General features: G+C 38.9%; 1 protein-coding gene across 13 annotated transcripts in view; it reads left to right on the plus strand.

Moving 5' to 3' along the window:
• The first annotated feature begins 9,151 nt into the window (after window positions 1-9,151).
• The window catches only part of cacna1da (calcium channel, voltage-dependent, L type, alpha 1D subunit, a), a 76,844-nt gene continuing 73,548 nt past the window's right edge, over window positions 9,152-12,447 (plus strand). For 8 of the 13 annotated variants that reach the window (XM_008409700.3, XM_008409702.3, XM_081607143.1 and 5 more), the window contains exon 1: window positions 9,153-9,452. The gene's annotated coding sequence lies outside the window, so the exon portion shown is untranslated. Of the gene's footprint in view, window positions 9,453-12,447 lie in introns of all 13 variants that reach the window. The other 5 variants (XM_008409718.3, XM_008409716.3, XM_008409719.3 and 2 more) reach the window with 2 other exon arrangements.

The raw sequence follows: 12,447 nt of genomic DNA on the forward strand, positions 1-12,447 counted from the left end.
CACCCATTCTTGTTGCTAAGGCTTAAAAAAACCAGAAAAAAAAAACTAGAAATGCAGATTAAATATTTGAAGTTACAAGAACAAGAAAAAAGGGGTGCCCAGAATAAATTAATGATATATGAGATATATCAGCTATAAGACATTGATGACCCTTTGCAGCAGGGAATTATGTGCTTAAATGCTAAATCTACAAAGTAAAAGAAAAGAGACACATATAAAGCTCAGCTGATTGGATAAATCTGCACATTGCGATCATATTTCTGTCTTTCAGAATTTTTGACATTTTTCATGTTACAAACTCAAATCTCAGTGTTTCAACAGGATTTTATACAATAGGAGAACATAAAATCTATTAAAAGCTATTCATTTAGCTGCTTCACGATTATCCAATAGTTGTGAAGCAGAAAGGAAAATTATGATTTTTAATTTAAAAAATGTGTCGTTCAAACAGGAATAAATCACATTTAGTACTGATGACCCAATAATTTGCAGATCAACCTTTAAGTCTTCAGAGTATGGCTGTACCATTTTTGCATGTTTACAGTTGGGAAGTTTTGCCCTTTCTTCTGCAAAGTAGCCCGAGTTCAGTCAGATCAGATGGAGAGCATCAGTGAACAGCCATTTTGAAGTCTTGATTTAGGTTTGGCCTTTGGGTTATTCAAAAATATGAACAAACAATCCACACATATTTATCCATATAGCAATACATTATACTGTAAAATGAGGTGATAATGTAATTTTTCTTTACTCTGCATGCAGTAAAGAAAAATACCAAATCCAGGCTCTGAATTTATTATTTTGTTTAAATTGTACAATAAGGGTGTGTTCCAAAAATAAGAATTAATAATGAGATACTCTTGTATGTTATTCGACAGTGCTTTAGCACTTGGTCTCATCTCAAGAAAATCCCCTTTGAGCCTGCAGGAAGATTACTCTGCCACCTACAGGATAATCTTTGTCAGTACATTTGATCTGTTTCTATTTTCATGCCATCTGATGTACTGTATAATAATATTTAGAACCACATCGGAAGGAGCACGTAGAACTAAGGTATAATTTTGCTATTTACAACTCAGCACCTGAATTATGGCGTGCTGCAATTAATAAATCAATTAACCAGTAGGGAAACAGACTTGATGATATTACTCCCTCCTTCCTTAACAGTACATACAGTTTTTAAAAAAGTCTCACTTTAACATATTTCTTGTCATTGTAGCCAAACTTGGTATGGTATTTGTCTCATTAGATCGCAGCACATTTCTCCTTAAGGCTTCTGGCTTATGTAGGCAGCAAGAAACTCATTTTTGATTCTTGGTGATTCTTGGGTTGCTCATAAAAACCTATTGTCTTTCATCTGAGGTGACAGCTTGAGTGAAATTGTTAATATTTGGACACGATTGATTGTTGTAAGTTGACCAAGATTCTAAAGACACATCAAAACTGGTTTTGGAAATATTACATCAAGTTTCCAGTTTGGCTTCCCAAAAACTCTCTCCTTAACTTGATTAAAATACAGATATGATGCTTGCTCAAGATCCTTTTCTGTGGCATGAAGCCAATACATTTAAATCAACTTAAGCATTCTGTCTAGGAGTGGTCAAATATCCAGCCAGAAATACATGGAAGACAGTAGATAGATCTCCAGAGAGGATATGTTTAAGTAGTAGTCTTACATAACCTTCTGTGACCATGTGTTTATGTGAAAAAGTCCACAATAAATGAAAAAGTGCAACAAATTGTTTTGTTTGTTTCATTAAAATTACAAATTGGTATGAGATGTACGCCTGTTTTGTGTGTATGCAAACTTCTAGCTGTAATTATGTGTTGTGTTGGAAATTTGGAAGGAGCTGAACATTTTGAGATGCATTTCTGCTTAATGCAGACAGACACTCTATTTCTTGAATAGAAAGTCATTGATGATCCTCATAAGCCAAGTGTTTACCAAGGATTAAACACCAGAGGGCGCTGTCTCCCAGTAAATACTGACTGGATGTTGCCTGACGTGAAAAAGCATCGGTGGATCTGATAACTAGTAGAACTGATGAAAAAAAAAAAGACTAAAAGTTCCTTACATTTATTTTAATTATGAACCTTAAGTATTAAAAGAAAAACTAACTGTGATTGCAATACTGCAAAAACAAAGTGTGAGTGAAATCTGTGCAATTGTGGCACAAGCTTTATGACCGTCCCTGCTCCAAATAATTTGTCCGGATCTCCCTCTGCCACATTATCATCTCTGCCCTCTCCCACAGTTGGAAGGTCATAGCCCAGCATCTTTGCGTTTACTGTCGGACGGCGATGACCTCCTTTGAGGGACCCCTCTGCTTCCATCCTGGTTCCACCGACATTGTCCTTCTCTCAGTTTGCAGCAACTCCTCTGGGCTCCTGGGTCCTGTCAGAAAAGCTTTCCTTCACAGAGCCCCACAGGTGCCAGCCAATGGAAGCCTGGGAAGACGACGACACGTGATGGAACTTGGCCAATGTCTGACTTGCACAGCTGCACACTTCCTGGAGGGAAAGTACATTCAGAAAGCATGAATGTTTCTATTTTTAAATCGGTTTGGCTGAAAAAGAGGAGCAGAAGCATCACTATTAAAATAATACCTTAATAAGCAGATAGATAGATAGATAGATAGATAGATAGATAGATAGATAGATAGATAGATAGATAGATAGATAGATAGATAGATAGATAGATAGATAGATAGATAGATAGATAGATAGATAGATAGATAGATAGATAGATAGATAGATAGATAGATAGATAGATAGATAGATAGATAGATAGATAGATAGATAGATAGATAGATAGATAGATAGATAGATAGATAGATAGAAAGAAAGAAAGAAAGAAAGAAAGAAAGAACACATTTCTTTAATGTCAGTCACTCCCTTGAGGTTGAGCCTCTTCTCCTTTACTCTTATCAGTCAATTTCCTTAAACCGCTCCACAGTCACCATAATGACACAGTTCTTGCCCTTCCTCCTGAGAGCTGTCTATCACCCACAGATCTTACTCACTCACAGTGGAAATAAGACCAAAACCTTTTAGGACCTACCATCAAATTGTCAGCAAAGCCCCAGACAGATGTTCACACATGCACTGGGAGATCGTTTCCATGGCAGGAGTAAGGCCCGGGTTCGGAGGACAAATGGTAAAACACGTTGGAGAAGGAGATGCATTCATAGCCTAAAAGTGGAGCTATTGATGAAGTGAGGAAATGAGAGCCAAGGAGATTAAAATGAGCTATTATAGAGATTCAGATGAAGAGCTTCAAGAGGAGCAGAGGAAGTGGATGAAGAGGAAAAAGAGAAAGGAAAGGAAGATTGTGTGAGCGGGGTTGAAGCATGCGTTCTGGGCTCAGCGGCGAAGTTGACGATGTACTGGGAGAACAGCTGCGCTGCAGGGCTTTCAGGCTCCATCACTACTGCTCTCCTTCAACCAGCTCCACACATGCACGCACACACACACGCACACACACACGCACACACACACGCACACACACACGCACACACACACACATACACACATATATATATACATATACACAATGCTATCATAAACATGCAGAGGCACTGATTAGGCTCAGTGCGGACAAATGTTCTGCAGTATGAACCAGGTTTCACATACACATCCAGACGAGGGGATCAAATCAAGTTCAATTCAGTTCATCTATATTGTGCCAATTTACAACACATGCCATTATAAGGTAATTTACAAAAAGTAATTTCAATTCATTTATTCATACGATGAGGTATGAGAGAGGCAGAGGCAGGGAGAAATATTTATCCAGACTTCTCTTTAAGACTCCTTTCCAGTTCTGGACTTCTGGACAGGATATTTCTAATTCTGGCAATATTCCAGAAAGAAAGGAAATCCAAGAAATCCGTTCAAAAAGGGATTTAAATGACATATGTTGGTCAAAAATAACACAGAGGTACTTTTTACCAGAGGCCAATTTAATGCCATCCAGATTAAGTAACTGACCAATCTGTTTCTTTTTAGACGTTTTGGTGCAAAGAAGAGAATTTCTGTTTTGTCAGAATTGAAAAGCAGAAAGTTTGGTGTCATCCAGGTTTGTGTGTCCTCAAGACACGCCTGTAATCTACCGAACAGAGTGGATTCATCAGGATTATTGGAGTATTATTGTAAAAATATAGTTGAGTATCATCAGCATAACAGTGGAAATTTATCTCATGCTGTCTGACGATTTTACCAATTCTCTTTACTGTGAATCCAAAACCCAATGTGCAACAAGTATAGGAGGCTGCCTTGGGACTCCCAATAGCCTGAGGACCGCAAGAGTACCTACATTCTCACAGGACGGGCTGAAAATGGGCCTCATAGTGGAGTAGTTGATAGCAATGCTGCCTTGCAGCAAGAATCAGTGGCAGGGACCGTTCTCCATGGAGTTTGGATGTTTTTTGGGGCATGCTTGAGTTCTGTCTGGAAGCTCTGATTTCCTCTTGGAACATGTGTGCTAAGTTAACTTGCACTCTAAATTTCTCTTAGGTCTAAGTATGTAAATGCATGACTGCTGTCTTGTGATAGTTTGGCGACCTTTTCAGGGTGCATCCCTCTTCTCACACTCTGTGAGGCAGGCACCAGTCTGCAACCTGAAAAGCCAGCTCTGCAGAGATTAATTAAATACTTAGCTGTGTGTTTTCTGATGCAAACCAAAAAGAGAACATTGACTTTCTATGTTTTTTTAGAACTGGTTTTAAGATAATTTTGCTGTTTTAAACTGGTTTTTAAACTACTTTTAATTCTTAAAGTTTTATATTTTTCATTTAGTCAAATTTGTTTTGACCAGCAGCTACTATTCTGCTGCTGGTCAGATAGCATTGCATGTATTCTTGCATGCAGTCACTGGTGATTGGTATATATGGTCAACTGCTTCTTGCAGAGTGCAGGCAACAGTCTACAGTCCCTACTTGATCATCCAGCAGGAGTGAAAGCTGCGGGTCAGTGACTCGATGCAGTCTGTTTTATTTCCTTTAGCTTTCCTATATGTACTTGACTTGAATGAACTGACTGAAAATATTTTTTTAAGTACTTTGAGATTACATTTGTTGTGAATTGATTCAATATAAATAAACTGAATTGAATTGTTATCACAAATGGAATCACACCAATAAATCATACCCGTCACAGACAAAGGTGACAATTAAACTACTTGATAAGCTTTACAAAAATACACCTAGGGTCCTGGACAGGAAAACCAAACAACATTATCATTATTACATTCTTGCCAATGTGGTGGATCCTGAAAACATTAACAGCGTTTTACTTTTCCCACATTTTGTTTTATTCCAAATTGTTTTCAATGACCTCTCCTCAAAATTCTACACGCAAATGCCCGATTATGATTTTAATATTAAAAACAGAAAACAACAAAAAATAATCACATTAACTCAAGTATTCACAGTGTTTTCTTAATACTGTTTCCACTGATTTTCCTTGAGATGTTTCTATGGCTTAAATGGAGTGCACCATTTAACCTGTGATAGGTGACTTGTGACCATATATTACAAACTAGGAATGCCTGAGAACACATCACACCGAACCTTGAAGCAGATAGGTTATAGCAGCTGAACACTACACCGAGTTCCACTCCTGTCAACTAAGATCAGCACATTCAGGCAACTATTCACACAGGTTCACAGAAATTAGGCAAAGACATAGAAGAAGTTGGCTGGTCCATTGAGTTTCAACATTCAAATGGTCAGAATGTGGTGTAAACAGCACAAACGCAGAATCCGTCCTTCCTTGTGTCAGTGCCTCAGGTCTCTGCTGGTGGTGGAGTAACGCTGTAGGTGAAATTCTTTTGACACATTTTAGTATTAACCAAGCATTGTTTAAAAACCATAACTGAGTATTACTGCCAACCATTCCCACACTGTACCAATCTTCTGATGGCTACTTCAAGCAGGATAATCCATCATAAACCAAAGCTAAGATCATGTCAAAGTGGTTGATGTAGTGGGACAGGAAATTCAGGGGAGATTAACATCATGGATGTGCAGCTGACAAATCTGCTGCAACTGGAAGCTGCATTCATGTAAATATGGAACAAAATCTGTGAGAAGTATTTTGGATAAATAATTTTAAATCTATGCTGTGAAGAATGAAGGCAGTTTTACGGGGAAAATGTGTTCAACTCATCACTAGAAAACTTTGAGCAAAGCACCGAGCTACATTTTGCTATCTATGAACAGATTGATTGGCGTATTGATTGACAGAAATTACAATATATGCATTGAATTATGATCTGGAACACTAGATGAGACTGCTGCAGATACTTTTACAGTTTAGGAGGACACTCATGTAAAATTACTCCTGTAGATTTATCACAGTCTGATTTAAAAGTGGCGAGGGTGAAACTTAGGGATAAAGGATGAGGAGAAAGGGCGAAGTGCAAAATACACTGTGAACTACATTTATTGAAAAGAAGCATATTCAGTCATGTGTTACAAATCCTAATTTTAATGGCGCATGTTCTATTCTAATTCTGAGAAACTAACTTTTTCATGACAGTCTTGCTCTCAATCATCACATTTAATAGAAATAAACATTTTTCAAAGTCTAATTTTAGTTACTGAGTTAAATGACCTTCTCAATCATTTCTATTTTTCAATTCAGCTCTGTCTCTGAAAAATGCTAATTTATACAGCAGTTACCACCAACATATGCACACCGATGCAGAGCAGGATGTCCATTGGTGAATAATGCACGTTTGTTCTAGAAGAAACCATTATCCAGGGCAGACAGGTAAGCCGATACAGAGGACCTCATCCCAGCCTCGTCGCCCAGCCTCTCTTCACCTGCTCACTCATTCACTGATCAGGAGAGGAATGTTTTCAGCTTTCTGTCAGTGGGACACGATGTAGGTGAAGAAGAAACCCCACAGAGCTGTTCTAATTAAACAGGTAAGAGCTCCACAACACTGGCAGCGATGGCTTAGACACATCGTAACACCAGACTCTGAAATCCTGTTACTCTTACGGATAATGTAAATAAAACTGTTGATGGTTTTAGTCAGCCTTGCCTAGGCGATTGTTATTTCTATGTTGGTGTTTTGGCGACAGCAAGATAATTAAAATCTTTCAATAGTTGTTAAAAGGTCACCTATGGGTGAAGGCTATCACTTGGTCATTACTTTTTCATAAGGGTAGTATTTATGCATAAAACCTTGTGTATGACAGATGTACAAGCTCTCCCTGAGGCTTCTGCTCTTGTCAGATATGTATCTCACTGTATCACACACAAGATGTTATATATGTTTCTTTAACGTTACAAAAGGAGCCTGTGGTTCTTTATTATCCTGCTGTTGTCCTGTTTTACTACTACCGATGTTGCTAGCGAATTATGTCATGGTAAACAATAAATAAATCATTGTTTCTATTCAAACCTCAGAGAAAGAAGTCCACAATATATTTTGGGGTATCTATTATGAAATAATACTAAAAAATAAAAATAAAAAGCTTTCAGCCAGACATTATGCAGCTAAAGGGAGCAGCTGTAACAGGAGAGAGGTGTGTCACCAGCATGAGGTGGTGTAGACTTACTTTCTCATTATGTACACATGTGACATACAGTCTCTGGACAGGGTACATATTCACTGACTTTGCTAGTCATTAATAATTACATTACAATAATTGCAATTACAAACACTGTTAAAGGTAAAGGCTTCCACATATCTGAATGATAACAGAGTTCAATAGAAATATGCTCCAAACAAAAACAACTGACTTCTAAGGACTTAACACAAAATTTAAAAATGACTAAATTAGTAATATACATAACCAAAACCATGTTTGATTGTTTTTATAATGTGTTTTTTCTTCTTTCTTTCTGAAATGCTGTAGTAATTTTCTGTCAGATGTAATGGAACCTCTTAAAAAGTTTAACTTTCCTTGCAAGTTTTGAGGATCAGCAAATTGTGTGTGTGTGTGTTTTTTTTGTGACACTGGGATTTTTGTTCCTTTTGCTCAGCACTGGTTTTCCCCTACTGGGAAATGGATGTAACTTTTGCTCTCTTTCCAGCTGCAAGTAATGACCGCTGCAAGTGAGGGTCTGTGCTTTGAGTGCTGTTGGTTCTTTGATGGAAGAGTGGCAAGAAGGAAGCCATTGTTCAATTAAATTAAAAAATACTTAATTTATCCCATAGGGAAAATAGATGTTGTCATATCTAATTGTATCACAATGTATTTTAAGAGTTTTTGTAGATGTTGATGCTGTGGGCAAGAAGGATCTCCAGTAGCAGTCAGTCTTACAACAAATCTGAAGACGCTTCTGACTTCGACAGTGTCAGGATTTTTCTTGAGATGCTGACAGCTTGATTTCCTGACAGCAGAGACGATATTCCACAGCAACATGTCCTGGATGACACAATCGCTTGTTGGCAAGCACTGCTACATTTATTTTTGCTGCTCCTGTTTGCATGGTCAGAAAGCAGAGCAGGGAATCTGGGATGTAACCCTTACCTAATATGATCTATGGAGGAGATGGCTTGAACTTCCTCCTTCTCGCTCTACTACCACTTCTTAGATTCGGGGTAGTAGTTCAGGTATTATTTGAGTTTTTTTGAGATCCTTTTCAGCTGCTCCCAGTTGTAAAAACAATACTTTGTTATCATGATTATGCATAGTAGGCATAGGAATTGTCCAAAAGTAAAAAGTAAGAACAAAAATTTGATTCAGGTGCACAGGCATCCAAAACCAGACAGACGAGCAATGAATCAGGTCTGGAATCTGAACAATAGACATCCTGTTTCCAGTTCCCGTCAAGCCATACAGAGGACACAGCAAAAATTGTGAAAGAACAAATACATCGCATGGTTGTCACAGAATCATGATGTGGGAAAGCTGGTCAAAGTTGCTGATAGTAGATGGATGGACCTAAGTACCGGGCAGTCCTGTAAGAAAACCCATTAGAGGCTGCAAAAGACTCAAAACTGCTGTGCAGATTAGAAAAAGCTTTCAACTCTTGCACTCCACAAAATAAGCTCCCAAATATGGAATGATGATTTAATAAATCCAGTCTGTATCCTGATGAGTGACCCGCAGGTAGCTCTATCTGGCCTAGGAGAGTAAGGAGGTGTAGGAGGAGGCAGAGGAGGAGGAGGAGGAGGAGGAGGAGGAGGAAGAGGTGGAGAGCTCACTCTCTGATGAACGATCGCATCGGCTGTTCACTGGCGCCGTGACGATAAACAGTCAGCGGACAAGGATGCTCTGTAGTCTGGTGCGCACACTTCTGTCTCCAGCTCTCCACAGTCACCATGGAGGAGCCTAATTAAATGCACAGACTCGGTGTGCGTGTCTCTGCAGCTCCGGATGGGGGGAGCCGATGATTTATTTTATTTTGTTTTAGGATTTGCAAGTGTTCCTCGCCCTGCTTGAAGCCCGAGCGGAGAGGACCGCGGCGGATTTGCGAAGTCTTCAATTGAAAAGGTATGGCTCTGAAGTGAAGTTAGCCCCTTTTTAGCATGGCTGCGTTTATCTGCGGGTTTCAATATGTTGGGGTTTAGTCGGAGGACAGTTTTGTCTCGCTGGAGCGGATCCGTCGCGTTATCAGAAAACAGCGACATGCGTCTGTGGCCGCACTATTAGCCCTGAGTGGATCTGATTGAGGGCTGGTTGTAACGAGGTTGCCAGCTGTTTGTGCAGGACCATCTGACGGCTGCGTTGCTCAGTTTTTCAGCCCTGAAGTCAGGCTGTCATTTCGCATCTGTTTTTGAAGACGGGGGTAGGGAGGGGGGTATTTGTACCATGTCTTACCTTGGTGGGGGTCCAAGGAGAAACATAAGGACGCTTTGTGATGGGTTAGTTTGTCACGAATCGCTCATGGAAATGTCAGTGCTCATTTCCATCACCGATCTCGGTGCAGCATTTGAAATGAAAATCCTCGTGAAATGACACCAGAAATGCATTGTTCACACTCACATCTCGCTGTGTGGACACGGCTACGTGCAAAGCGCAACACAAAGGATATATGTAAGTGGTTTAGCAGAGATGTTGCAGTTGCAGCCCTGCTCTGCAGCCGTCCGACACTCATATTGCATTTTTTGTTGGCAATAAGAAGATTAATTCTTCTCGGAGCATCTCTGCAATGTGACCTTTTCGGTTTCTTCCTCTGCGGGGCCTGCTCGCAGTTCAAGGACTTATACAACTGACACGACCGAGTAACGCCTCAGAGTGGCAGCTCTCAATTTTCACACGCTTTGTTTATTTGTTTGCGTTGTCGCTGCATTAAAGCATCTGCTTCGGCTTTTCTCCCTCACCACGGCTAGACCCAGAGAGTCGAGCCAAAACCAATCTGCCATATTGGTTGTAGTTCTGAAAGATGAACCTCTGTTTGTCCGCTTACATTAAAAAAGACACAGCAGAGGGATGCATTTCACATGTGGTCAGATTATGCAATCATTCCTCTTTGCACTTGTTTGTCTAAACATATGCTGTTTTGTATTTTTTTTTTTCTTTAGCTCACCATGTTTGAATCAGCAACAGAAGACTTTTTTTTTTTGCACTGACACTTGTGTCTGATGAACTATCATATCCTTCATAATATCAGATATTTCTGATTAATTGTAGGTCAGTATTAACCAGTGTTGTGCTACGAACAGCTCCTATTGCCTCTCAGCCAACTTGGACTAGCTTTTTTGTTGATATGTTGAGTAGATTTATTGTACATTAAGCTAAAATAATAAATGTTTCAAAAATGTTTGGCCCAAAGTTAAACAAAGACACCTTTTGATCATGCCTCAATCTTTTTGTTCAATAGGCAAAAATATAAAATTATATACAATTATCATTGATCAATGACCTTAAGACTGAGTAATTTCAAACAAACATACAAACAAAAAGTATGTAGAGTCTTCCTCCTTCTCGCTCTACTACCCCTTCTTAGATTCGGGGTAGCAGTTCAGGTATTATTTGAGTTTTTGAGATCCTTTTCAGCTGCTCCCAGTTATAAAAACAATACTTTGTTATCATGATTATGCATAGTAGGCATAGGAATTGTCCAAAAGTAAAAAGTAAGAACAAAAATTTGATTCAGGTGCACAGGCATCCAAAACCAGACAGACGAGCAATGAATCAGGTCTGGAATCTGAACAATAGACATCCTGTTTCCAGTTCCTACCTGCAGCTGTCAAAAACAATGTAGACTGGTCTATCACAAGACAAAGTAGAGACACAAAGGACAAACAATCATGCACAGACACACTCATACCTACGGATAAATTAGAGAGATCAGCTAACCTAACAAGAGAGCTCACAAAAATGGGAAAACATGCAAAAATGCAAAAAGACCCGATGCTACAATTTGATCCCAGGAATATCTTGCTGCTAATGAATAAAACATATTAAATTGCTTAAATTATTTTGATTTTTTTTTTTATGAAAATAAGTGAAGAGAGGTGGGGTAGAAAGTTGAAGTGAAAGGGAAATAAGAATAGAGGAGAGGAGGAAGGACATGGAGATTGCAAAAAAGCATGTTATCTGCTTTTACTGCTGTGTAAAGGGAGAGAGAGAGAGAGAGAGCGAGAGAGAGAGAGAGACAGAGAGAGAGAGAGAGAGAAAAAACAGACAACTAAGAAACCACAACAAAAAACAATATATGAACAATGACAACAACGTCACTTCAAGGCAGTAGGTAAGAGTTAATACAATATGCAGTTAATGGCAGGGGTGAAAGTAGTTTTATATAGTATATATATGTATTGTACACTGCTCAAAAAAATAAAGGGAACACTTCGTGTTCACTTAAATGTTAAAGTGTTCCCTTTATTTTTTTGAGCAGTGTATATGTATATATTGCTTCTTTGTGTGCTTTGGAGTTTCTGTGCCGATGATTTTTTTTGCGAAGCAATAAAAGCTGGGTAGCTCTTGAATTGCTACAAAATAAAGCTGTATTTCCTCCCTCAGCCCACTGGCTGCAATGTTGACACCTTGAGATGCCATGAGACCTAAATTATGAACATCATGGCATGGAGTGCATCCCAGTTTTCCATGTCTGGCATGTAACCATTCATTTTATCTTTTAAACTGATTCTATTGATCATGTGTCCTGTCAGAGGGATAATCAGTAGCCTAGCATCATGACCTGTTTGTTCTGAAGATCCTGCAGCTTCCACTTCTCTTCCTAACATGGCGCCTCCTCACCCTGACTCTCATACTGATAGGAGGAACCACAGATCTCTGTTAAGTTAAAAGCACATCTTCTGAAGTTGGGATATTTTTCCTCCAACAGGTTCCAGAGGAATCACCTCAAACCAGATGTTGGACTGGATTTTATTTTAATGTCATTTGTGAATGTTAGCTCCTCATTTTCAACAGTGGTGCTATGAAGATTGAAAAAGGTTATTATTTTGGAGAAAGTCTCATCAACATCAATATTTCCACTAAATAAGAGGCAAAAAAAATAATTTGTTTGATAAAGCAAAAG

The sequence above is a fragment of the Poecilia reticulata genome, chromosome 5 (assembly GCF_904066995.2).
Source record: "Poecilia reticulata chromosome 5, P_reticulata-male-v2, whole genome shotgun sequence".
NCBI lineage: Eukaryota > Metazoa > Chordata > Actinopteri > Cyprinodontiformes > Poeciliidae > Poecilia > Poecilia reticulata.